Source organism: Camelus bactrianus, chromosome 15, assembly GCF_048773025.1.
Source record: "Camelus bactrianus isolate YW-2024 breed Bactrian camel chromosome 15, ASM4877302v1, whole genome shotgun sequence".
Classification (NCBI taxonomy): domain Eukaryota; kingdom Metazoa; phylum Chordata; class Mammalia; order Artiodactyla; family Camelidae; genus Camelus; species Camelus bactrianus.
Genome location: NC_133553.1, coordinates 47,822,244 through 47,847,866, shown reverse-complemented (window position 1 = coordinate 47,847,866; position 25,623 = coordinate 47,822,244). Strand labels below are relative to the sequence as shown.

Genomic DNA, 25,623 nt, shown 5'->3' with positions numbered 1-25,623 from the left:
TAGGTTGTATCTAGACATAGAATAGATAAAAGCTAGTGAATTTACACTAGGATTGTCTTAGTTTGGGCTGCCACAACAAAGTACCATAGACTGGATGGTTTATAAAAAACAGAAATGTATTTCTTACAGTTCTGGAAGCTGAAACTCCCAAATCAGTGTGCTAGCATTGTTGGGTTTTGGTGAGAGCCCACTTCTGGGTTTTGTGCTGACTTCTTGCTGTCTCCTTATATGACCAAAAAAAAAAAAAAAAAAAAAAAAAAAGGTAAGAGAGCTCTCTAGGGCCCCTTATATAATGGCACTGATCCCATTCATGAAAGTTCCACCCTCATGAGCGAATTATCTCCCAAAGGCCTCACCTCCTAATGCCATCACATTAGGGGTCAGAATTTCAACATGAATTTTGGGGGACACAAACATTCAGCCCATAAGTATCAAACCTTAAAAACATCATCTCAAATATTTCATTAGGCTGGGGTTGAGGCACCATAGACAGATTATATGGATTCAGTAATACATTTGCTTGATTTAAATGAGTCCATATTTGTATTTGTACTGAAGTTCTTATACACCCAACCAGAATTATATACCACTTGGTAAGAGTCTGCTTATTAAACTGACGAACAAGGTGATTTTTTCGGCCTAGGCAGTTTGGAGAAGATACAACAAGAATCTGCATAGAAAATAGCAGTAATCTTCTAAATACAGCCAAGTCAATTATATCTGTTGTGCACTAACAGAAAGACTCCTGGGTTTTAGTAGATAGCCCACTATGTAATCATCCTGACTGAGTAGCCTCAGATACTTTGTTTTGAAGGGAGTGCAGAAATCCTGCAGGTTTAATTGCCAATAAATCAGCATGACCTCCACTCCCTGGTATTCCTTTTCTACAATGATCTTTTCAACCAGAAAATGAAGAGATGGATTTTACAGTGTGTGTGTGTGTATTGCCTGTGGTAAGATAACAGAATTATACTTGCCATTTTCTCCATTATAGGCTATGCTAGATAATGAAGGACTATATTAATGACATGTTCTGTTTGCTTTTAGGTTATTTCCGTCTTGTATTATAGTTATCTTTTTTCGTTATTATGGAGAGCTGTCTTTCTTTTTTTAAAAAAATCCGTCTATCATTTGTTAGTTCAATATTTTACCATCACTAGAGATTTTATTTACTAGTTAATTCAAAAGAATTTGCATTAAAATATTCTGGCTCACTCAAAAAGCTATTCATGACTTGATTGAATTGGATATTACTCTTAGCTGATTCTCAGATTTGGTTTTAAAAAATAGCTATTTTAAATTAATATTTCTAATTCATGACTATAATTAATATAGAAATTTTAACTCTCATCCATACCCAAATGTTACATAAACTTGCTGTTTGTACTGTTGAACTGTTTGTATGTTTAAGTTTAATTTGAATGAGTATTATTCTGTGGTATATTTATACGTTTAGAGTTTTATGTGAACCCTATAAGAAAACATGAAAATTTAAAACTGGTGAATAGTAGATTCTACTTTATACTTAATCTCAGAGTGCTGTTGCTACCTATTCTGATTTTAGGGTAATGCTTTTCTTGCCTGACCACTAGGAGCTGGACCAGATGATTCCTTGAAGCTCTGTCTAGCTCTCAGATCTATGATGCAACCTGCTGAGTCAGGAGGCGATCTTCTTATGGGCTATATGCTGGACAATACTGTTGTGCTTTAAATATACAGTTTTAAATGTTTTAGGATTGAAAAGATTCTGGGATGATGGCAACAGTGACATAGTTTGTTAATCTTTCCAGATCCCCATATAACAACAAATAGAACCACTAGATAGCAAAACCAAGATCATTTTCCATAAAATTAGGTGGTAGAGTATCCTCAGAAAACCCAAAATACAAGCAAATGAGAACAAGCCACCAAAATCCACAAGACCTGCCATTTGTGTGGGAGAAAGCAGAGGAAAGCAATAGGGCCTCTGATGAACCTGAAAACAGAGTAGAAAAAGTAGCCAACAGATATTCACTGGAAAGGCAAAAGACCAGTATGAGAATAGCAGCTGAAATTGGGAGGTATTTCCCCCAGTCCAAAGGCAGTTGAATGTGAGAGGCCTACAGTGTTGGATGGAAAGGAATAGAAAAGATTGGTCCCAATAAACTCTTTAAACTACCAGCTAGGGCTCCCTTCCAGAGTAGATCCTGACCCAGACTTCTGAGAGTGGAATCACAACTATCAGGATAAACACAATACAGATGAAGGAAAGGGAAGAATCACAGCCAGGAAATCTCTGACAGCAAGCAGTTAATTTTTAAACACTTAATGGAAACAAAAGAGAAAGCTCAATGAAGTTAGCAAAGCTACTCTGAACCATGCCTCCTTTTAAAAATTGAGAGAAACTCTTTTCACACAAAAATGGGCAATAAAGTAGTTAATATACTAAAAAGAGGGGGAGGGAATGAGGAACAGATTGACATCACTTCAATGAAATTATATCAGAAACGTGTCCACAGAACACATCAAAACCAGAAACCTTTAATTTCACAATAATCTAAAAGGTATTAAGAAAAATAATCTAAAAGATATTGACATAAAAAAATCACATTTTATTTTGAACTTAGAATTAAAAAATGAAATAAAAATCATTTTAGAAATGAAGTCTTAACTATAAAGGAACATAAGAGAACATATAAATAATATCTTAACAGAAATAAAAGATGAGAAGAGTAAGAATTTTTAAAATGAAGAAGTTGAAAGACTTAGAAACAACTCAAGAGAAAGTGACAAATTAAAGACAAGTATGCTGTACACTAGACATTGATGCAACATTATAAACTGACTATACTTCAATAAAATAAAAATAAATACAAAGAAGATCCAATATACAGATAATAGGAGGTCCTCAAAAAAGAAATCAAAGTGAGGGAACAAATCAAATACTAAAAAATGCAATTTTAGAAAACTTCACTGAAATAAAAAGAAAAAAGAACTTAAATTACATGTTGAAAGAATATACCATGTATCAAAGAATATCCACCAGGACAACCAATACCAAGACATAATTTAGTAAAATTATTGACTTTAAAGAAAAAAGGGAAAAAAATCCTTTAGGTATCTAAGCAAAAGGAGCATGTAATTCATATGCCAAAGACAATGATGTTATTATCAGACTTGTCAGTACTTTATGCGAGACAAAAATGGAGTAACATATTTAAGACACTCAAAGAAAATAAATGTGAATCAAGGATAAATTCAGCAAAACTGACCATCAAGTATTAAAAACACAGAAAAGTCTAAGTGAAGTAAGCCAGAAGAGAAAGAAAAATACCATATGAGATCGCTCATCTGTGGAATCTGAAACAAAACAAAACAAAAACAAAAACAAACAAAGCATAAGTACAAAACAGAGACAGACTCATAGACATAGAATACAAACTTGTGGTTGCCAAGGGGGTGGAGGATGGGAAGGGATAGACGGGATTTCAAAAATGTAGAATACATGAACAAGATTATACTGTATAGCACAAGGAAATATACACAAGATCTTATGGTAGCTCATGGAGAAAAAAATGTGACAATGAATATATATATGTTCATGTATAACTGAAAAATTGTGCTCTACACTGGAATTTGACACAACATTGTAAAATGATTATAAATCAATAAAAAATGTTAAAACACACACACACACACACACACACACACACACACACACACACACACACACACACACACACACACAGAGTAAAGTGTTTATCAACATGGAAGAACTCCGAGAATTTCACTCTTTTGCTCTCTGAGGAGTCTATTACACAATAAGCTTTAGACAACAAAATGACTAAAGCGACATTGACATTAGGCCTGCTCATGAGTAGTAACCAAATAATCACATATAGGCTAAGATTAAATAACGATTAAAAGGGAGAGTATGGTATGTGGTGGCTCTCTGACAATGTAGATACAGTACAGCTATTAAAACTGGGAGGACATTGGGGAGACGAATATGGGAAATTTAAAAATCTGTTCTCAGTAATTCTATTTGTATTTTTCTGAGCCTGTGATTTATATAACACAGGGTAAGATAAACAGCAATTATGGGATATTTGAATTGTGTTTTACCTTCTGCCCTTGAATACCAGGATTTCCAGTAAGGAAGACTAAATACAGGAGGGGTTAAATAAAAAAAACTATCATCCTGAATTTGAATTGGGAATATCAATATTAACTCAGAGATATTTTATGTTCAAAATGTATGTTTTTCTGTAGCTGTGTGTTGTTTTACAATAGAAAGATATTTTTAAAATTTTATTTAAAAATTTTCATATCTCTGTCCACTAAAGAGGCCTAGGAACAGTGATGAATCCTGTAGTCATGAGCATCTCTAGCATCCAGATTGTGGTCTTGAAATATCATAGTATCATTTCTCCCCAGAAGGAACCTGAGCTTCTTAGGGAAAGGCTGATTTCAGGTCTTGGGCATTATGTTAGTTTGCTAGGGCTACTTTACCACAAATGAAGTGACTCAAATAATAGAAATTTATTGTCTCACAGTTCTGGAGTCTAGAAATCCAAAATCAAAGTATTGGCAGAGTTGGTGCCTTCTGAGGGTTGTGAGGGAAGGATCTGCTCCAGGCCTTTCTTCTTGACTTGTAGATGGACATCTTTTCCCTGTGTTTCTTCACATTGTCTTCTCTCTGCATGTGCCTCTGTGTCCAGATTTTCTCCTTTTTTTTTATAAGGACACTAGTCATATTAGATTAAGGCCCACTCTGAGGCCTCATTTTAACTTGATCACCTCTGTAAAAACCCATCTCCAAATAAAGTCACATTCTGAGGTACTAAGAGGGTTGGGACTTACCAACATGTAAATTTTGGGGAGACAATTCAACCCACAGCAGGCAGTAAATACACAGAATAAATTTCTAACACCTTGTTATACTAGATAGTGAGGAAGTTACTAAGATTTACCAGGGTCATAGCCAAAGACCTAGGAGCCAACCTGAAGAAAAGATAGGAAAATTATAATATGAGGACAATTACAAATTTACAATAAAATTACAATTTTTAATATATATTAAATTGGCCTCCTTTAGAGGATGACAGGGAACTAATTCATTGTCTTGATAACTGACAATGCTAAAGAATCCACTATTTACCCTACCCTCTATATATGAACAGTGCCATGTGTCACTTTATAGTAAGTGACGGGAAGCATCTTTTTATAAAAGTATTTTATACTTTTATATTATAATAATAATTTTAAAAGAAATAACAGAATTTAGCAACCCTCAACAAATTAATGGATACAGCCACTGAGCGTCAACAAGTTGCTGATGTCGCAAAAGGAGAGACAACCAGACATGTGCCTCCCAGTGAAAGAAAACATTATCACCTAGTGTCTTAGTCCACGGGGCCGCTATGACAACATATCACAGACTGGATGGCTTGTAAACAGCAGAAATTTATTGCTGACAGTTCTGCAGCCTGGAAATCTGAGATCAGGATGTCAACATGGTCGAGTATGGGCCCTCTTCTGGGTCCCAGACTTACCATGGTATCCTCACAGGTGGAAGGGGCTAGGGAGCTCTGTGGGATCTCTCTTCTAATTCTATTCACGAAGGCTGCTCCCTCTGGACCTAACCACCTCTCTAAGGCCCTACCTATTAATACCATCATTTTGGGGAGAGAGGATTTCAGTACTTTGGGGAGCACAGACATTCAGACCATAGCACCTAGTCTTCCCAAAGGGATTAAACTTGAATGTAATCATGCCTCTGGATCCAGCTGCCAATGTGAAGGAAATGAAGAAGATAGAGAAACTTGTTGAACCATGGGTATACAGTCAGCAGTGCTTATAGTGTAGGAGAGTATACAGGTTTAACAGGTAGGGTGTAAAGTAAAGAATTGGAGGAGGAACCTGTAGATTAAAAGAGACTTGAAAAAATTTCTTAACAGATAAGACTAAACAATAGTCTAGGAATGCACATTTGGATGCCTTATTACACTTGGGTGATAATACTGTAAAGAAGGCAAGGATTGCTTTAATACTCAGAATAGTAACTATTTTTTTGAAGAGAGACGGTTATTATTGGAATGAGTATATAGAGGGGCTTCTGGTTGGGGGCTGGGGTTGGCAGAGTTTTATTTCTTGACTTGAATGGTGGTTACAAAAGTGTTTACCTTACAATAACTCACTAAACTATATATTTGTCTTGTGTGTTTTTCTATATGTTTTGTTTTTTCAATAAAAAATTTTCCTCCTTTTTGTTTCGTTTTGTGTTAAGAGCAGTGCAAAATATAAAGTCTCTTTAGAAGAGACTTGTGCTGTATGCTGCTTTCATTTCAGGACACTTGTCAGTGTCCTCCAAAAATCCTAGTGTGATCACATTTTCCCGTTAAATTTAGCAAAGCCTGTTCTTGGGATAAGAGACAAACATTCATTTCTGTCTGCAATCTGATTCAAGAACAGGATAGGGAAAAAGTAGCGAGAGGCCAGCAAAGTAAAAGATAAAAATGTTTTGCCATCTAAGCATATTTCTGCAAAAAATAAAACTGGGAGAGCATAGGTATAGGTATGGCAGCATTAGTAGGGTGGTATCACAAAAACCTCTCTGAGAAGCTATAGAATCCTTTACTTTTCAAGTTTACAACTTCATTCCATTCAGATTAGACAAACAACATTTGAGCTTTTACCCATTTGATCCATTGATCTTTTGACTTTAAACTATAAATCAGTCTTTAAGTTACTAGCAAAGATCTTTCTGAAAGCTAACTTTCCTAAAGTACTAGTTAAAGGGAAGAACAGGAGTCTGCAGTATCAGCAGTATCTGAGATGAGTGAGAAGAGGGCCATGGGATCTGTGTCACAATGTGCAAGTATGGATTGAGTATCAAGTTTTCTGTAGAGTCTCAATTTTAAATATAGAGTGAGGGGAGAGAGTATAGCTCAAGTGGTAGAGCACATACATGCTTAGCATGCATGAGGTCCTGCGTTCAATCCCCAGTACCTCCCTTAAAACAAATAAACAAACCAACCTAATTACCTCCCTCCCCTCCCCCCCCAAATTTTTTTAAAACATCAAAATGGAGTTGGAGCTCCAAATAGATGGTCACCATATCTATTTTACAAAATCATTCTTTGTCTTCCTTCCTCCATTCTTAATGAAAACAGTGCTGTTCTTGCAAGTAGATCTGGCAGATGAATTTAACACATTCTTAAACATTTAAATTATTAGAACGAGCCCAAAGGGTTCTGAGGATGTGCCCCAGAACTCCCAAGTTGCCACTTGGAGGAGGGGGGTTGGTAAGCAGGCAGTTACTCAAATCCTATCAATTATTTAAGGCCCAGCTCAGCATCATCATCTTTCTGTTCTCCTGGCCTCTTAAGCTGACTGAACCACTCATAACTTAGCTTTCAAAATCATTTTGTCAAAACAATGGTGGCTTTATTCCCACTCTGCATATTGTTCTCCAACTACTTGGTGATTGTTAACTTTGTGTCTCTATCTGGTTACTATGCTTCCTAAGGCAGCAAGTATGTCTTATATTTTTCTGTATTCTTCACTGCACATAGAAAACACTCAATACTCATTGATCTCATTGACTGATCCTTTAACTCATCCATTTGTTCAATCAACAATATTTTTTGAGGACCAACCATGTGCTGTCCTTTCTGCCAGGGTTACAGCTTGTAAGCAAGTTTCTGCTGTCATGAAACTGATTTTAATAGTTAAGGAATAAGGAAGAACCCCAAGATACTTTCATTTGGATGATGGTTGCAAAACTATGGACTCCAAACTATGGACTCCAAACTATGGACTCCAAACTGACTAACTTTCCAGCGGTAGCAGGGCCTAAACTGCCCTTTGTCCAAAAAGAATTTTCAGCCCATTCTGCTGCTTAACAGTAGGCAAACTAAAAGAAAAGGAAAAACAGAACAGGTCCAGCAGGTGTGAATTCTTTCTGATTGTTCTCCCCTTCAGTGAAGTGCATACTTCAAAAGCCAAGTTCAAAATCCTGGGATGGGAGGAGATTCAGTTTCCCTTTGAATTTCCCTCTGACTCCTGTACTTCTTCCCATTACTTTCCCTCAGACATACACGATTTTGTATACTACATACATATATGTGTGTACACATGTATATCTGTGTGTATATATGTACATACATAGACATATATGAACACACATGTGTATATTTATGTATGTGTGTACACGTGTGTGTGTGTACAATGCAGTTACTTTCTCTTCCCCCTGCTTTATAGTGTTTCTAGGGAGACTTTTATTTTTAAAGCAGTAATCACCCTGGTGTCCTTTACCCTCTAGCGTGATTTCTCAAAGGCAGGGCAGTGCCAAAGCTGTAAACCTTTGCCTTTATGATTCTCTTTTTGATGTTTGAGCTTTCTCACCACCTGCTCTTTTGTCTAAGCAATTCCCAGAAGCCTAGGAATTTGGCTACTTCTTAACCATTGTTATTTATTTCATCAATAGTGTTGAAGTGGAAAATTTTGTATTACTGTGACAACAGTAACATTAATTTTCAAAGTAGATGTTTTCCTGGCTTTTTTTGTTTTGACACAATAATCCTGGACTGAAAAGAGGACTAAATACATTTGCCCCAGGCCAGCTGCCCAAGCTTTATAATGCATATAGTATAAAAATGCTAACACTCTGCCCTTAAAAATTAACTACAGTGCAAAATGGTGCAATGCTGCAGATAATGGTAGAAATTAATTAATTGGTAGATACATAGATACAGGTACTTTCAGAATGAGGAAAAAAGTGTAAAAGTCACAGAGTCTAAGTTCAATAAATACAAAATCACCCCCGTATCCCAGTGCTGCTACCAGGCCAACATATAGTGAGCACAATACTTGTTGAATGAATGAATTCAGTTCACTCCTTCTATCTACCACTCCTAGATCCCTAATAATCAAAAGAGTAGATTATCTCTGAAGATAAGGAAACAAGTTATGAATATAAAAAATAACAAGATAATAACAAATCATGAATCTTTTTAAAATAGTATCACTGTTGTCAAAGTTTAGAGCTGTAAGCCAAGGCTCATGTAAATAATTGTTCACTCACTCTCTGTACATCATTTGAGTAATCCGATTACAGACAGATGGGAAGATGAAAGTCTCCAAAAACGTAACCAGGAGTATTTTTCTTGTAGAAATGCACAGACATTCTAAATACGTCCAAGGTTTGCTCTAGGTGATCCATCCTTGATACTCAAAGAATGCTGTCAGAGGTGTTACTGCTTCAGGGTGGGGCTGAGTGTCTTTGAAGAAATATGCATTAATGGGTTTTTGTGTGGGTGATTGTTTTTATTTGTCCAAGTAGAAAGGGCACATGAGAAGCAGATGGTTGTCATTCGGCACAGAGTGGCTCCAGATGACTGTACTGTTCCCAAGTTGAACTCTGAGTAAGCTCAAACCAAGTTGGCTGTGGACAGACAATCAATGAAACTGGGGGTAACAGTGGATCTTTCCCACATGTATTCTGACCTGAACTTTATGCTGCAGTATCTATTTGTTTAGAGAGATTTGTTTACCTCTGGAGATTTTTGAAACAATTCAAAGCCCTCAAGGACTAAAAGATTCTAGTCAAACGAGTACAGTTCATATCTTTTTTTCATACCAGAAGTAACAGAAAATACTGAAATTCCTTACGTTTTCTCTTTATTCATACAAATGGAACAACAGTAATGCAGTGACCCTGTAGAGCCTTAGGCTGAGTTAAACAGTTGGTCTTATCAAAGCATTTTCTCTTAGATCACTGTGGGGCGGGGGAGCATATTTTTACCCCTGAAAGATATGATAGCTTACAACCCTTGAAGTAAGTATAGGACAATTAATTCTATGTTAATATGTTTCTACTGACCTGTGAACTCAAGATATCATTTTCTCATATAACATTTTTTTAATTGGAGTATAGTCAGTTACAATGTGTCGATTTCTGGTGTACAGCATAATGTCCCAGTCATATGTGTGTGTGTGTGTGTGTGTGTGTGTGTGTATATATATATATATATATATATATATATATATATATATATATATATATATATTCATTTTCATATTCTTTTTCATTAAAGGTTATTACAAAATATTGAATATAGTTCCCTGTACTATGCAGAAGAAATTTTTTAAAATCTATTTTTGTATATTGTGGTTAACATTTGTAAATCTCAAATTCCCAAATTTATCCCTTCCCACCTCCTTTCCCCTAGTAACCATAAGATTGTCTACTGTGACTGCGACACTAATGAACTCATCTACAAAACAGAAACAGACTCGCAGTCATGTAACATATTTGAAACAGCCAGCTTGCCTATTTCCACAGCCCACAAAACTAGAATATTCTTTCTAATTTGTCTAACAAGTGAGTGGAGCTCAAAGTTTGGGGACAAGAAGAATTTGAAGCCTGGTGAGATATAATACACCATAATGCACATTGACTACTGAGTTATATGGGAGATCAGTAAAAAAAAATAAAGAAATAAATATCTGTGTATACTTAAATGATAAGTCTCACTATATTTACCCCTACTTCTTGAGTTATGTTGAATCATACTCATTCATTTATTTAACAAATATTTATCAAGCTTCTGCTATGTGCTAAGTCTGATATAGGCACTGGGAACATAATAGTGATTAAAACAGATAGAAATTGTGTAACTTATACTCTAGTGTATTTAAGGATAATGATTCAGTGTATGAGCCACATTCACAGAATTAGTTCCAACATTGCTCCAACTGATTATTTTAGTCTGTCCCAACCACTCTTGGCTCTCAGTTGTTCTTCAGTTCCTTTTCTGCCTGATCACTTTAGTTTGGCACATTGATTGACAAACTTTCACATTGTTCTTCATATTCTATACTTTGTTCTTAGTCTTTCAAAAACTGTCTTTCCCTTCTGATATGCCTCCCCTGAGAACAAATGCCCCAGTGATAATCCTCCTGGTGTACAACTCCCAGAGCCTACCATAATTCTGTACAGCTCATACCAGAGATGTCCTAAGCCATGAGCAGATACTAGACAGTAGACCTGTGTTTTGTTCTTAGTTGCAGAGTGCATGGTTATGCACAATGAGGAATATTTCTGAGCAGAGCTTCTTACTTGGCCCAGTGGAAGCTGAAAATAAACAAGGTAGTACCTGGGCAAAATTAAGAATCAGATAAAGATGACTCTACCATCCTAAACTCCTGTTTTCTTTCCCTTTTTCCACTTAGTAAATTTTCTACCTTTTAAAATACTGCGTTAGTCACTTTAGAGGCCAACAACAACAACAAAAGTCCCTCCTTTGACTTGTCCCTCCTGTCCTCACAGAAGGAACCCTGGCTGCAGCAATTAGAGGACTGATCCCTAAGAGCTACCAGGAGTGGGAAAAAGTGCCTCAGGAGTTCCTTCCCTGCATGCTTAACTCTAAGTCTTCTTTCATTATTCTATGCTCTAAGCCTCCCAGACACCAAGATCTAGAGCAACTACCCTCTGTTTCTATATAATGGAGTGATAACAAGCATTAGTTGAGGGCTTAGTATGTGCTAGGCTCATACTAAGTACTTTACATGTATTATCCTTTTAATTCTTCCAACCTGATGAGACAGGTACTGTTATCACCACAGAATAAGCTCTGAATGCACATTTCTTTTACTGCTAGGCAGGAATGTAGCACAGAATTTTGACTCTGGGGGTTGAGGTTCAAAAGAGAGAAAGCATTTGGTAATTGGTTATGCACTGCTGTATATGTCCAAAAGTTACCTCAAACTTAGCAGCTTAAAACAGCAAACATTTCTCATTTCCTACTCTCTGAAGGTCAGGAATCTGGGAGCAGCTTAGAGGGATGGTTCTGGCTTAGGGACTCATGAGGTTGCAGTCTAGATGATGGCCAGGGCTGCAGTCATCTGAAGGCTTGACTGAGACTGGAGGAGCTACTTCCAGGATGGCTGAAGGTAGCTGACATACATGGTTCTTGGCAAGAAGCCTCAGTTCCTTGCCTCATTAGTCTCTTCACAACGCTGTCTTAAGCTATGGCAGCTGGCATCCTCCAGAAAGGCTGATTCAAGAAAGAGCAAGGCGGAAGCCACAATGTTTTTTTAAAACCTAGCCTCAGAAGTGACATTCCATCACTTCTACCATCCATTCATCACATAGACCTACTCTGGGTACAATGTAGGAAAGGATTACACAAGGATATGAATACCTGGAGGTGTGGATCATTGAGGGGCCACCTTGGGGTTGACTGCCACATCTTTTAAAGCTAAAAATCACAAACCAGCTCTCTTCCATATTAAGAAAACAAAGTCTTGGAGTGTCTCTGGTTGTCTGGCACTATCTGGCCTTAACGATTAGGTGTTGTACAAGTGCTGGGCTTGCTGGAAGTGGTCTCTGCCCACTCAGGATTGGGGCTGTCAGTTGTCTTTGCTGTGTAAATGAGATACCCAACAAAGGATTATTATATTAGTCATTATTTTAGCAGAAGTCAGGCCTGTACCACTGTCAGCTGGCCATGTCAAGGGCTTGTGATTCCCATTTTATAGGCTTTGGGAATTGAGACATTTGGTTAAGGTAATACTGCTAGTCAAGGAGGCAAATATTCCAGTTCAGGCTGTCAGACCGCAGATGGCACCTTCATAATCAGAACCTCAGAGGGTTGGCCATGTTCTCATAGTTCCTTCCAGCCACCATTCCAAACCCAAGGAATAGAGAGAGGAGGAGCTAGGACAGGAAATGGGGTGCAGCCAGAGTGCTACTTAAGATTCCAATGAGGATGTATATGGTGGCAACCTAGAAGACTGGAAGCAATGTATACGGTTAGATCAGAACACCCAGGCCTGGAGATGAAATCAGAGACTTGAAGAAAAGGATCTGCTTCTAACAGGCTGATTGAGGATCTTTGTTCTCTAATAATGTATGAAAATGTAAGAAATCCAGTGTTAAGTTTTATTTACAAACCAGAAATAGACTCACAGACATGAAAAACTATGGTTACCAGCAGGGAAAGGTGGCAGAGGGATAGATTAGAAGTTTGGGATTAATAGATACACATTACTATATATAAATAGATAAACAACAAGGACCTACTATACAGCACAGGGAACTATATTCAATTTCTTGTAATAATATATAATGAAAAAGAATCTGAAAAAAGTATGTATGTGTGTGTGTGTGTGTATTGCTTTGCTGTACACCTGAAACTAACATTGTAAATTGACTACACTTCAATAAAAAAATAAGAATAATAAAGGGGGGCGGGGAATAAATCCAGTATTAGTAAAAAAGTATCACAAGTATGCTTATTGTTAGTGCTGAATAATTAACAGATTGAAAGGAAAAGATACAGACACTTACCTTGGCAAGGTAAAAGGAAGTATTTGTCACTTGTGTCTAGCTAATATAATTGCATTAAGGAATAAATGCAAAGAAACCATGGGTTCTGAAATGCAGCTAGGAGATGCTAAGAAATTCTCTTGGGCTGGCTCTGTCCTACCTTCTGCTTCCAAACACCAAATAGAAAGTAGCTATTCCTTTTGAAAAATGATGTTTTCCTTGGAGATCCCATGGATGCTGACCCAGAAGAGTGCAAGCATACAAGAATTCTGTTAGAGATGATGTCAAATTAAGAAGCTCATATGTGACTTCCTTGTTTGCAAAGCCTTCCTTGATTTTACCATGGTAATCCAAGCACTCTCTCTTCCTCTTTTCCCCAAATGGGAGTTTGGATTAAGGATTAGGAAGGAAAGGACATTGAAAACAAGAGCACTAGGGGAGGACATGCACTGGGAGTGTTGCTGAGAAAAGGAAAATAAGAATTACTCGGTTCTTAGTCACCCGACTAAAAAGAAGTTTTGATAAGAGACAAAAAGCGTAATATAAGCAAGATTTTTATTAGTGAAGTAAAAAAAATAGTGAAAGATGGTACCCTCCCGAGAACTGGGAGCAGGTCAATCCAAGAGAGCAAAAATGGCGCCATTCCTTTTTTTCTCCTGTTTTTATATCCTGGTTTCATGATTGATTGATTGATTGATTGATTGACAACCCAGATTCCCTGCACTCTGGCATGCCCATCCCCTTTTGGGCAGGTTCACTGGGTCAAGTTATACCAGGTCCCCTTCCCATGCGCAGCTGCAGCACTTTGGTTTTAACTGGCTTCTTTTACTGGCCCTCATTAAGAGAAAGTGAAAATTAGTGGAGTTCCTTTTCCTGAATGCAGACATACTGTTACTTTCTGGGCTGTTTCTTTTCCCTTCCTCTCCCCCTGCCCAGTGCTCATTTCTGTCTAAACTGCCTTAACAGGAGGAGGGTTGCTGGAGACTCTACAGCTCTCTTCTCAGATAGATTCTCTATGATCTAACTCCTCAAACCTCTTTTCTGCTTACCACAGGTCTGAGAAATTCAGCTTTCTTTTCTTTCCTGAGCTGTTAGCACCTACTCTATTTCTTGGTTCTCGTTTTCCTCCAAGAGTGGATGTGGAATGGGATGTATCCCTGTCTTGTTGTGTACCAAAATAAGTACACAGGCCCTTTCGTTTTAAGGGCTTTATGAGGGGCACCATGAGGAAACAAAAGGGGATAAAAAATTAACATGAGGAAGTTATGAAATCTCAAAAGAACTCACATGGTGTCCAACTTTATCCTTATCTGGTACCCAGAAGTGTTGATGGCTCCTTTTCTGCTCCTGAGGGTGAAGCTCTCATCAGAGCTCCTCCTTTCTGCACCTCTTCCCTCCCTTATCTTTTCCCACAGACCCACCCCTCCTTCCCTGAGGGCTTGTCTTTCAAGATATGTAAGTACAGTTGGGTGTGGACATGTAGACTTACATATACTCCCAGAGTCAAGGAATCATTTACTGTCAGAGTCACTTCAAGGTTGCTGTCTTCATCTCTCTTAATGACTCCTTCATGCCACCTCAGGAGTTCTTCACTAAGAGCTAAGAGCATGAAAACTGCAATTGAGGAGAAGGGACATGGGGAGAGGCAAAGATGTAGGCTTTGAGAAGGCACCAAAGACACACCATAGCAACTTTGCGGAGGGTCCTTGATTGCTGGTGTGGGTGCTAGGACATCATCTCTAGGGGAAGCATGTAATAGCCTGCTCTAAGTGGATGTACTCTGTAAATGTAAGCATCGACACTGCAGATATTAAAGGGTGTGAATCAGAGGAATTCAGCCTGGCATAACCAGGAAGCCAGTGCTTTGCAGGATAGACCAGTGACTCACCACAATTTGATCCTATCACATACAAGGACAAAACTTGACAGCCTTGATTAGCTAAATGGGAATCAAAAATACAAGTCGTTTTTTATAGTAGGAGAGAGAGTGCATTTAAAGTTAACTCTTTAAAATGTCTCCAATTTTTGGGTGCTTAATACATTCAACAAGAATTTCAACAAAGTGTAGAAACTGGAATATTGATGTTACTTCAAAGGACTTGGAAGTAAAGTAACTTAGGTGTGGTTAAATCTTTAGTGATACGAAATATACTTTATGTGAACAACTTATTGAAGGTTGCTCATATACCTTATTTTCTTATTTACATTTGAATAACATGGTCATTCTGTTGAGTGTCTCTTGACATCAGCAGTGATAACTGAGACTGTTCTCCTCAGTACCCTGGATTTCTTGCTTCTTCCATTGGGGCAGTTATATTCTGCATCCAGCCCTTGGGGAGGAAACAGGCAAGCTCAGGGACCAAATGGGTTCATAATAATTGGTGAACCACATTGAAAGCATTATATATAAATAATTATATATCTTTATTTAATATGGGACACATTTTTATGAGATAAAACTTATATGATATGTATAAAAAATTAATCTTAAACTTGAAAAAAAAATAACCCTACATTGGAAAAGGTAGCTGATGACACAGTAGTTTGGAGAAGTTAAAAAAAAAAAAAAAAAGCAACTGCAAAAGAAAACCCACTGAAGGATTTTGAGAAACTCCAGATGGACTTGAACATGTTGATGGAGGCAGTGGGCAGCAATATGACAGATTAGGTCTGACTTCAGTATCTGTAATTTTCAAAAGGAAGTTTGAAATTCCCAGATAAGCTAAATTTGGTGAAAGAAGAGAAAAACTCTAGAATACATAATTCTGTCTCCATGGGTTTTGAAGAACTATTTATGAGTATGGAACAGCCTAAGGGCTGCATGGGAGCAGTGGACTTGTTGCTCTGTCCAAGACAGGTGGACCTTCTGTTCTCATCCAGCCATATAGAAGTGGTTATGATTTCTTGGATGCTCCATCCTGTGACCTGTACCCTCACAGTCCCCTACATCCCTTTCCCTCTCTTAACCCTCTTGGGTTCTCATAGCACTATATACTTTCCTTCTGTGGCAGTTAACACAATTTGTAATTAGATACTTGATAATTTGGTTGTCTGACTTCATCAATACTGCAAACTTCAAGAACAGGGACAAACTGAAGAAGTATTTTTGTTCAGGAATGTATCCCCAGTACCTACCTAGTACAAGGTACCTAGTGGTAATCAATAAATATTTTTGAACAAATGAATAAATTATTCTTTTTTTCTCTGCTTGGAATGTCTTCTTTCTTCCTATTTGGCTGATGATCTCATATTTATGATTTTCAAAACCCAGCTTGTATCACCACTCCAAAATACTGCTCCTGCAGAGGAAATTACAGCCTCCTTTCTCTCTACATCTTCTAAGCATCTGCATTACTGTACTAAAAACACTGCCCTGCAGTTGTTTACATGGGTCTCTTGACAATAGACTGTGAGCTCCTTGAGGTCAGTAACTGGGTATTGTTCATCTTTTTATTCCCAGTATCCAGTGGCATATAGCAGGTGCTCATAGATGTTTGGGGAGGAAATGAGATAATAAATGAACCTTGTGTTTTCTAGCTACCATCTAAGGAGAAGCCCATTTAGGGGCAGTGGTGACCTATAGTGTTAATAGTTCTGTGAATATGCAGGACACCAATGATGCCCTGGGGAACGTTGGTGTTTCTTCCCCTTCCTTTAGACTCTTGCCACTTTTCTCCTCATTCCTCCCAAATAGAGTTTCCCAGACCACTGTGAGGCAAGTCCACGATGCAAATAGGGATAGTCAAAGAATTTTGCTAGATATTTTCTTCCAATGTTTGAGTGATAGCTAGCAGTTCTTTCCTCTTTGATGGTGCTAATGTCAAGGGATGAGCACAAGCCATTCTTTACCACTTGCTGAATGTAGCTGTCTCTAGAGAGAGTCCTGAAAGGATCAAGTGCCTAGTTCTAGTAAGATCCAGACATCATTGTCCTTTCAGTGATTTGCTTATGTAACCAAGTACATTCCCGTTTGGCCTAAACTAGCTGATGTCATAAGGCTTACTAACTGTTAAGAGGCAGAGCTCAGTTTCTCTTCCACTTTTGGTCCTCTTTCCCTGTGCAGCCCCAAGCCTCTCCTCTAATAACTTCTTGAACAAATAATAAAGAATATCTGTGAGATAATAGAAAATAGGTATATTGGTCTCTGCCTCCAGTTTCTGGCACAGAGTTCCTAAAATGCTTTAATTTCTTAGGTGATAATAATAATACAAGGAACATCTTTTGTTCTAATATTTGGTCTTTGACCTTGGTTCCTGCCAGAGATTTCCTGAATCCCTAGGAAGTTTTAACTTTTGATGGTCTCCTGGATGGGGACTGTTCACCAGAAAGACTAAGCCATGATTAGAAGCTTGGAATTTCCCATTCAGAAAGGGGAGTGGGTCTAGAAATGGAGTTTATGATTGATCATACCTATATGATGAAGTCTCCATAAAAATCCCAGAAGTATGGAGTTTTGAGAGTTTCCAGGTCAGTGAGCACATGCACATACCAGGAGGGTGGTGTACTCCAACTCTATGGGGACAGAAGCTTCTGCTTTTCGGACCCTCCTAGACCCTGTGTATATCTTCATCTAGCAGTTCATCTGTATCTTTTACCATATTCTTTAATAAACTGTTAAACTTAAATTAGTGTCTCCCTTAGTTCTGTGAGCCACTCTAGCAAATAATCGAATCCAAGGGGGAGGAGGTCAATCTCCAATTTGTAGCCAAGTTGTAGGGACCTACTATTGTGATTAGCATCTGAAGTAGGGGGCAATCTAGTGGCACTGAGCCCTTAACCTGTGGTGTTTGATACTATCACAGGTAGATAGTGTCAGAATTGAGTTAAATTGTAGGACTAGTATCACAGAATTGCTTGGTGTGGTGGGGGTGGGGGGAATCCCACACATCTGGCATCAGAAGTGTCATGAGTGTGGCAGCAGTGTGAGAGCAAAGGAGAAGCACAGGAGGAAGAACTTGGTTTTTGTTTCTTAACTACACTATCCAGTTGGAAGACTTCCAGTTTTAAGATGACAGAATGAAGATGGTTCTGCTCCTTCTTTTCTCTCAAAAATTGCCCTAAAAGAATAAGAACAAGAATAAGAAACATAGAGTTTATCTTGAGTAAACTAGGAGACCACTGTGACTCTGAACCAGAGGAAGAAGGTCAAACTGAAGTTCTTGTGCAGGGCCATGTTAATCAAAAGGAGCTGATTCATCCCCTGCATCTTTAGAAAGGCTCAGGAGTGGTGGCACCAAGTACCTGGGAGGCAGAAGCAAGGTACGGGAGTTGAACAGGGACTGTTTAAGAGTGTGTAAGGAATGGCTAGACATCTAGGTTTCCACCCATCGCTATAGTGGCTATGTTTTCCTCACCCTCAAACATGAGAGTGGGGTCTCTGGAGAAGCTGAGATAGAAACCAGTATAGAGAGGAGCTTGGAGTGAGGCACTACAGTCTGAAAAGAGGGAAGTGAAGACCTAGTACCAGCTTCTAACAGCACTCCCTCTCTCCTCTCCACCTGTAGGAGAAACTGAACACCATCAGAAAAGAGACCTACCTATGCTAAAATTTAGGGATACCAAATGAAAAAGTTGGCTAGACATCTGCTCATATTACAGTTCACCAGAAGATAAGCCCACCTTCATATGAACAGTTCCAAGCAGCTTTAAAGTATCTCATTTTAAGTTATAAATGGATAAACAAAGATCACTGTAGAGCTGAGGAAAACCTCCAATGTGGAATTTAGAAGCCAGAACAATAAAAGAGGGGGGGGGAATCTTTTCAGAGAGAAAAAAAATATCATTCCAAAGGATTGGGAAATAGAGTAACACCAGACTTCTCAACAATGACATTGACAGCCAGAAGCTAATGGAGTGATGCCACTAAAAGTCTGAATAAAACTTATTTTCAAACCTAGAATTCAACACCCACCTACCCAAACAAACCATTGATTATGTGGGAGGATAGGGCATACACATTTTCATTCGTGCAAAATCTCAAAAAGATGTTCCTTCACATATCCTTTCTCAAGAAATTACTGGATAATACAGTCCACCAAACAAAGAAATAAACCACGATAGAACACAGTGGCTCCAGGGAACAAAGTATCCAACACAGGAGTGAGGCAAATGGTATCTCCAGGATAATGGCAAAAGGAAGTCCCAGAAGACCTCAGATAGACTAGGTGATGTGGTAGGCCTAGAAGTAACCGAAGTAAATTAAATGGGATGGAGGGCTCCAGGAAAGATGCTGTCAGGGGAACAAAACAGAACTACTAGATTATCTAACAGGTTTGGTTATGTGAAATTTATTAGGGAGAAGCATTTTATAGAATTGTTGGTAGCTATGTGGATACTTTGAATTTGTTCAATGAGATCTAAGCAAATGGAAAAACAGATGCAGTTATCAACTTAAAAAGAAACTAAAAGATATACAAAAAAGCAAATTCAGTCATCATACCCTTCTTGACTCATCAGCAAACAGTACTTTGTCATATTAATTAATACTGGATATGAGTTTAACCAAAAAAATATGATACAACTATCTTGGAAGGATGGAGGAAAGGGCAGGGGAAGAGTAAGAGTGATAATCATATAATGAAAGGAATTTAATAGATAATATTTAACTTGGTAAATAGAGAGAATCACATACCCAGAAACTTGAAGGCAAATTGAAACAATTGTAAAACGTAGAAAAAATTGTCTCTGGATGATAGAATGGTGGGGATGGGACAGAGCTGTTTCAAAATACTGCTGGATTTTTTAAAATAAGTGTTTTGATGCTACTTGACCTTTTAAATTATGTACATATATTGCTTTGATAAGTAAAAATTAGTTTAAAAATATCATATTGAAGTGACATCAAATTATTAGCTTGCTCAGTTGCCCACATGTGTTATTTTAGCTCTGCTCTTATGTTTGCAGGATTGAAGATGTGATCAGAGAGTGGGTCAGAGGACAGGTTATGAAATGCCTCGTCTTCCGAGCCAAAGAGCTCAGATTTTATTGTGCAGGGAATGGAAAGCCCTCAGGGATCTTAAAAAATTCAATAATAGATCAGACATGCTCTCTGAGCATTAGTTTCCTAGACTAGGTTGGCCTAGGAAGGATTATTCTGCCAATTTTTCCCCCCTCAACATTTTAGCATGAAGATTTTCTAGTGTTTTATTAATTACTAATTTACAATTTTTATTTATTTTACTAGTATTTATCATATATTATTAAATAATTATAATTATTTAAATTTACTTTGAAAATTTTTCAGAAAAATTGATTTATACATTGAACATCCATATAACTACCTAGATTCTACAATTAACATTTTATTGTATTTGCCTCCTTACATAATGATCCATCTACCTATCTGTCCATCCATCAATCCATCTGATATTTTTCATAAACTGACAGACATCAATATACTTCATCTCTAAACACTTCAGCATGTATATCATTTATTAGAGGTTTTTTTAAACAGATCTTTTGGATAAAATCTGCATACAGTGGAATTCACAAATCTATAGTGTACCATTCCAGAATTCTGACAAATGCATAGGCCCTTATACATGCAAATGTAAAACCCACACTCTTTTCAATATATAGAATATTGTCATCACCCCAGAATGCTCCCTCATTATTCTGTACTTTTTAGTATCTTTGCAACCATAAAGTCCCAACAGGACTGAGTGCCAACACTGAAGCCACTGCATGAATGCAGGGAGGAGTAAGAGTGGAATGTAGAGGTGGGGCTGTCAATGTAGCTACCCTCCTTGATGGAGTTCCAGGAAAATGAGAGGCATTGACAGAGTATGAGAGGTTCATCTTGGTAATATCTTGGTTAAAAATACCAGATAAAGCTTTAAGATCTACTGGTTGGCAAAGCCTACACTAGATAACCTCTAAGATCTCCTCCAGCTCTGATGTTACATCTTTGTTTCTGGGGTTTGGAAAGCTAATCTTGTTTTCAGTGAATTTCACAAGCGCTTATTAAGTACACAACTGTAATGACAGGCCCGAAAGGCCCATGGTACGTTAGCTACTACTAATGCCATCTGTTCTTGGGCAGAGTTAACCAGCTTTTGCTCTGGCTCAGGCTTTGGTTATATCTGTCTGATTTGTAACGTGGAGGTTGGTAAGTTGAAGAGCTTCTGTAATATACCATCCTTGACATCTGATGATGGCATCTTTTACCCACTTTACATAAAAATTATGCAGGGAATAATTGTCCTGTCATGGCCAATGATGGACATCTGTAGGATTGCTGGCTAGAGTTAGCATTTCAAGCACAGAACTTTTCTAAATGTGGAATTAAGTGATCTCGTAACTTATAGTCTCATGTTCTTTTTCAGACAAGACTTTTAAACACTTAGTAAAAACTATTCGGTAGAATTTAATCAAAACTCTCTCTGGCATGTCTACAAAACTGTGTATTATTTTCAGAATGGTGAAGATTCAGAAGTGCCTTCCCAGGAATAAAAGAAAAGACCCAGTCAGTCAGGCAGTGAGTTCTGAGCTGCTAGCTACAACCTCCTGGCCCTGGGCTAGGTGTATAGGGGATTCAGAATAACTGTAAGAATGACTCTTAGTTTTAAAGAGAAGACAGAGCTCACTCCAATTAGGCAAACACCCAGATGCTCAGTTGTGTGCTAATGTCTCTCCCCTGGGTTGGGGCAGGTCCCCTCTGCTACAGATCCTGCTCTTTCTCTATCACAACATTCTTCACTTGTACACCTGCTTTCCTAGTGTCAGTCTCTCTGCCAGAGTTAGTGAGTTCTGCCCAGTTCACTGTTGCATTCTTAGGACCTAGGCCACTGCCTGGCACAGAGTAGGACCCCAGTGGATGTTGAGTTAATGAGTAAAGTTATAAAAAGACATTTCTGTTAAATAAAGAGCTTTAAAATGCAAGTTGTATCAGGTTAGGTTTTTAAGACCTTTTCTTTACAACATAGATATACCATTCTTTGAAAGCTTTCCTTGATCCCTGACAGTTACTTTATCCCCATAAAGCCTGGTCCCACTTCTGTGCCTTGACCCTATTATGTCTTAAGCATCTGTTATGCTATGTATCACTCTCTACTGTATCTTTTTGTTTTCTTGTCTGTATCCCCCACTAGACAGAGTATACCTTGAGGACATTTTTGCATTCTAGAGACAACAGATAGTGGCTAAATAAATAAAGTTCCTTTCCTTAAGTTATTAAAGCTGAATCCGTTTATTAAACATGCTGTAGGCAAGATTAACCAGAAGCAAGAATTTATAGTATTTTGATGAAATTTCCCTCAATGAATATTTGTTGAAAACTGTTAAGGATAATTTATTCATTCATTGCAACTAGTGTTCCCAAAGGCCTCTAAGAGCTCATTTCCTGTTCTGAGTAAACTCTTTCATCTTCTGAGTTCTAATCTTTATTTCACAGGAAAATGAAGCAGGTTCTCCCTGAATAGTGGTGGTGAGTCTCGCTGAGAGGACTGTTTTCCTTCTCTTCTTTGGTAGAGAAAATTATCAAGACTCTAGGATCTCTGAAGTTGACATATGAAGGCTAATAGTCTAGAACTAGTATTAGAAAATGGTAATTACCAGGGAGGTAATTATTTAACTGGGAAAGTAGATGCTTAAGTTACTTAAGAACATAAAAAAAAAAATACTAGATTATGCCAATGCAGATGAAATTTGGTGCTACTGAAAGCCAAGGATTAAACACTTAGTTTTCCTCTTTTTTAAAAAAACTGAGGACACTCACCCCCAATCTGCTATCTTTGAGAGATTTCAATTAGGACATCAGTGCTGTCAGGTAACCCTTCTACCCGTCCTTAATATATTTATTTTCCTCATCTCTTAGATGACTATGTTACATTTCACGTTTCTTCTCAAACCTCCAACATCTCTGCCCCTTCTCACTCTCAGCTGAGGATCTTGCTTCATATTTTATGTAAAAAGCAGAAAGAAGCCATAAGAAGAAAAATTCCACACACTCCCACTGTCTACATCTACCCATCCACCTATGTCTATACCTCTAGATGCTGCCTGTCCTTTAGTTATGGATGAATTGTCTGCATTCCTAAGGCCAGCCTCTGCACTTGGGCACCAGATTCCATTCCTCTTTTTCTCTCAGAGATATCCCCTCCTGTCTTGTATCATTGACTTTTCCCTCTCTACTGGATCATTTCCTCCACCATACGTAGTTATTTCTCCTATCTGAAAAAAACAAACTAAAACAAAAATAACTCTCCACCAACACTCAGTTATTTCTTCTCCACTTTGTTTGTATCTCTTCAATTCCTCTCCTTTCCCCCTCTTTTTGCCTTTGTCTATATACCTTCATTTTATTTCTGTATTTAAAGAAGAAAATATAAAACAGAGAAAAATGGTCATAAATATGGCAATTCTTATCTGAGCATTTTAGAAAAGGTAATTAAGATGATGATAAGTAAATGTCAATTTCCCCCCCTAAATAGCTGAAATCTAAAATAAATAAATAATAAACATAGCTAAAACAGTCACCCCTCCATATCTGTGGGTTCTGCATCTGCAGGTTCAACCAACCATGGATCGAAAAGATTTTTAAAAAATTCCAGAAAGTTTCAAAAAGCAAAACTTTAATTTACTGCATGCTGGCAACCATTTACTTAGCATTTACATTGTATTAGGTATTATAAGTAATCTAGAGATTAATTAAAGTATATGGGTAGATTATATGTGAATTCTGCATCATTTTATGTAGGGGACTTCAACATCTGTGGAGGTTGGTATCGGCAGAGGGTCCTGGAACCAAGGGGCAACTGTACTTATTAAGGACTTATATATACTAGACCTTTACTTATTTCCTTTAATTTTTACAACAACTCCATTTGGAAACTACTTACATACCTCTTTTTATAGATAAGGGAATCAAGGCATAGAAAATTCAAGTAGTTAAAACCTACTCAGATGCACTGCAGCCAAGCACACCCCCCACCACTACAACCAAGCAGCTCTTGAGAAGGTCACTACTGACCTCCACACTGCTAAGTCCAATGGTCCAATCTCCACCCTCATCTATCCTGATCTGTCATCAGAATGACACAATTGCTTACTCCTTCCTCTTCAAAACATGTCTTTTCACTTGACTTCAAGGACTCTCTTGGTTTTCCTTTTATCTATGTGCCAGTTCTTTCTCAGTCTTCTTTGCTGGTTCCGCCTCATTTCCTTTTTGACTTTTGACTATTGGAGTACCCCCAAATAACCCATGGCTAAGGTATTAGACATCTAAATTTCACACTCACTCCCTTGGGAATGTCATCCAGTGTCGTAGCTTTGAACCAATATACTCTGAGAACTTCCAATTTATGTCATTAGCTGTATTTCTTCCCTGAACTCTGGACCTTAATATACAGCAACTAGTTGATATTTCTACATATATCTAATAAGAATCTTTAACCTGATGTGTCCAAAGTCAAATGTCTAATTCCCCGCCTAATCCCACCCCAAACCTGCTCTTCCTACAGTCTTCCTACCTTAGTAAATGGCAGCTCTTTGCTTCTAGTTGTTTAGGCCAACAACTTGGGAATCACTCATAACTATTTTGCTTTCTGTCACACCTGATATCCAACCTATCAGTAAATCATACTGATTTCACCTTCAAAATATATCTAGAATATGATGACTTCCACTGCTGTTGTCCAGTCTAAGCCACCATCAGTTTCTTCTGGATTATGACAATAGTCTTCTAATTGGTGACACCATTTCCACCCTTGCCTCTTCGAGTCTTCTCAACAGAGCAGACAAAACGATCCCTTTAAGATCTAAGTCAAGTCATGTCATTCCTGTACTCAGAGCCCTCTTGTGTCTTCCATCTCACATACTGAGCATCCTTATCATGGCCTCAGACACCCTACATGATGGAAGCACTGTCCTCCTTCCAACCCCTGTCATTTCCTCTCCCAGTACTCTTCCCCTCCCTCCTCCCACTTCAGCCACGTTGTTCTCCTAACACATGTGGCACATTCTCCCCTCAAGAACTTTGCACTTGCTATTCCCTTGGCCTCCACCTCTTACCACAGGGCTTCTCCTCTCCTTATTTTCAGTCCTGTGCTCAAATGTCAATCTATTAGTCAGGACTTCTCTAGCCACCATATAAAAATTAGTGACAGTCTTTCCTTCATCCCAACTTCCCTTTCTTTTTCTTCTGCTATACCGGTCTCCAGAACATTGACCATACTCTGATATACTATGTATTTACTTGTCTGTGTATATTCACTAAGTGTCATGACAGAGGGACCAAAGGGACTTTATCTTGTTCACCTCCTTATTTCCAGCACATAGAACTGTGCTTGGCATCTCGTATTTAATAAACA

The 25,623-nt window shown here is 38.0% G+C and overlaps 1 long non-coding RNA gene across 1 annotated transcript in view; it reads left to right on the top strand.

Moving 5' to 3' along the window:
• The window catches only part of LOC105079040 (uncharacterized), a 281,377-nt gene that overhangs the window by 25,064 nt on the left and 230,690 nt on the right, over nt 1-25,623 (top strand). The window lies entirely within an intron of this gene.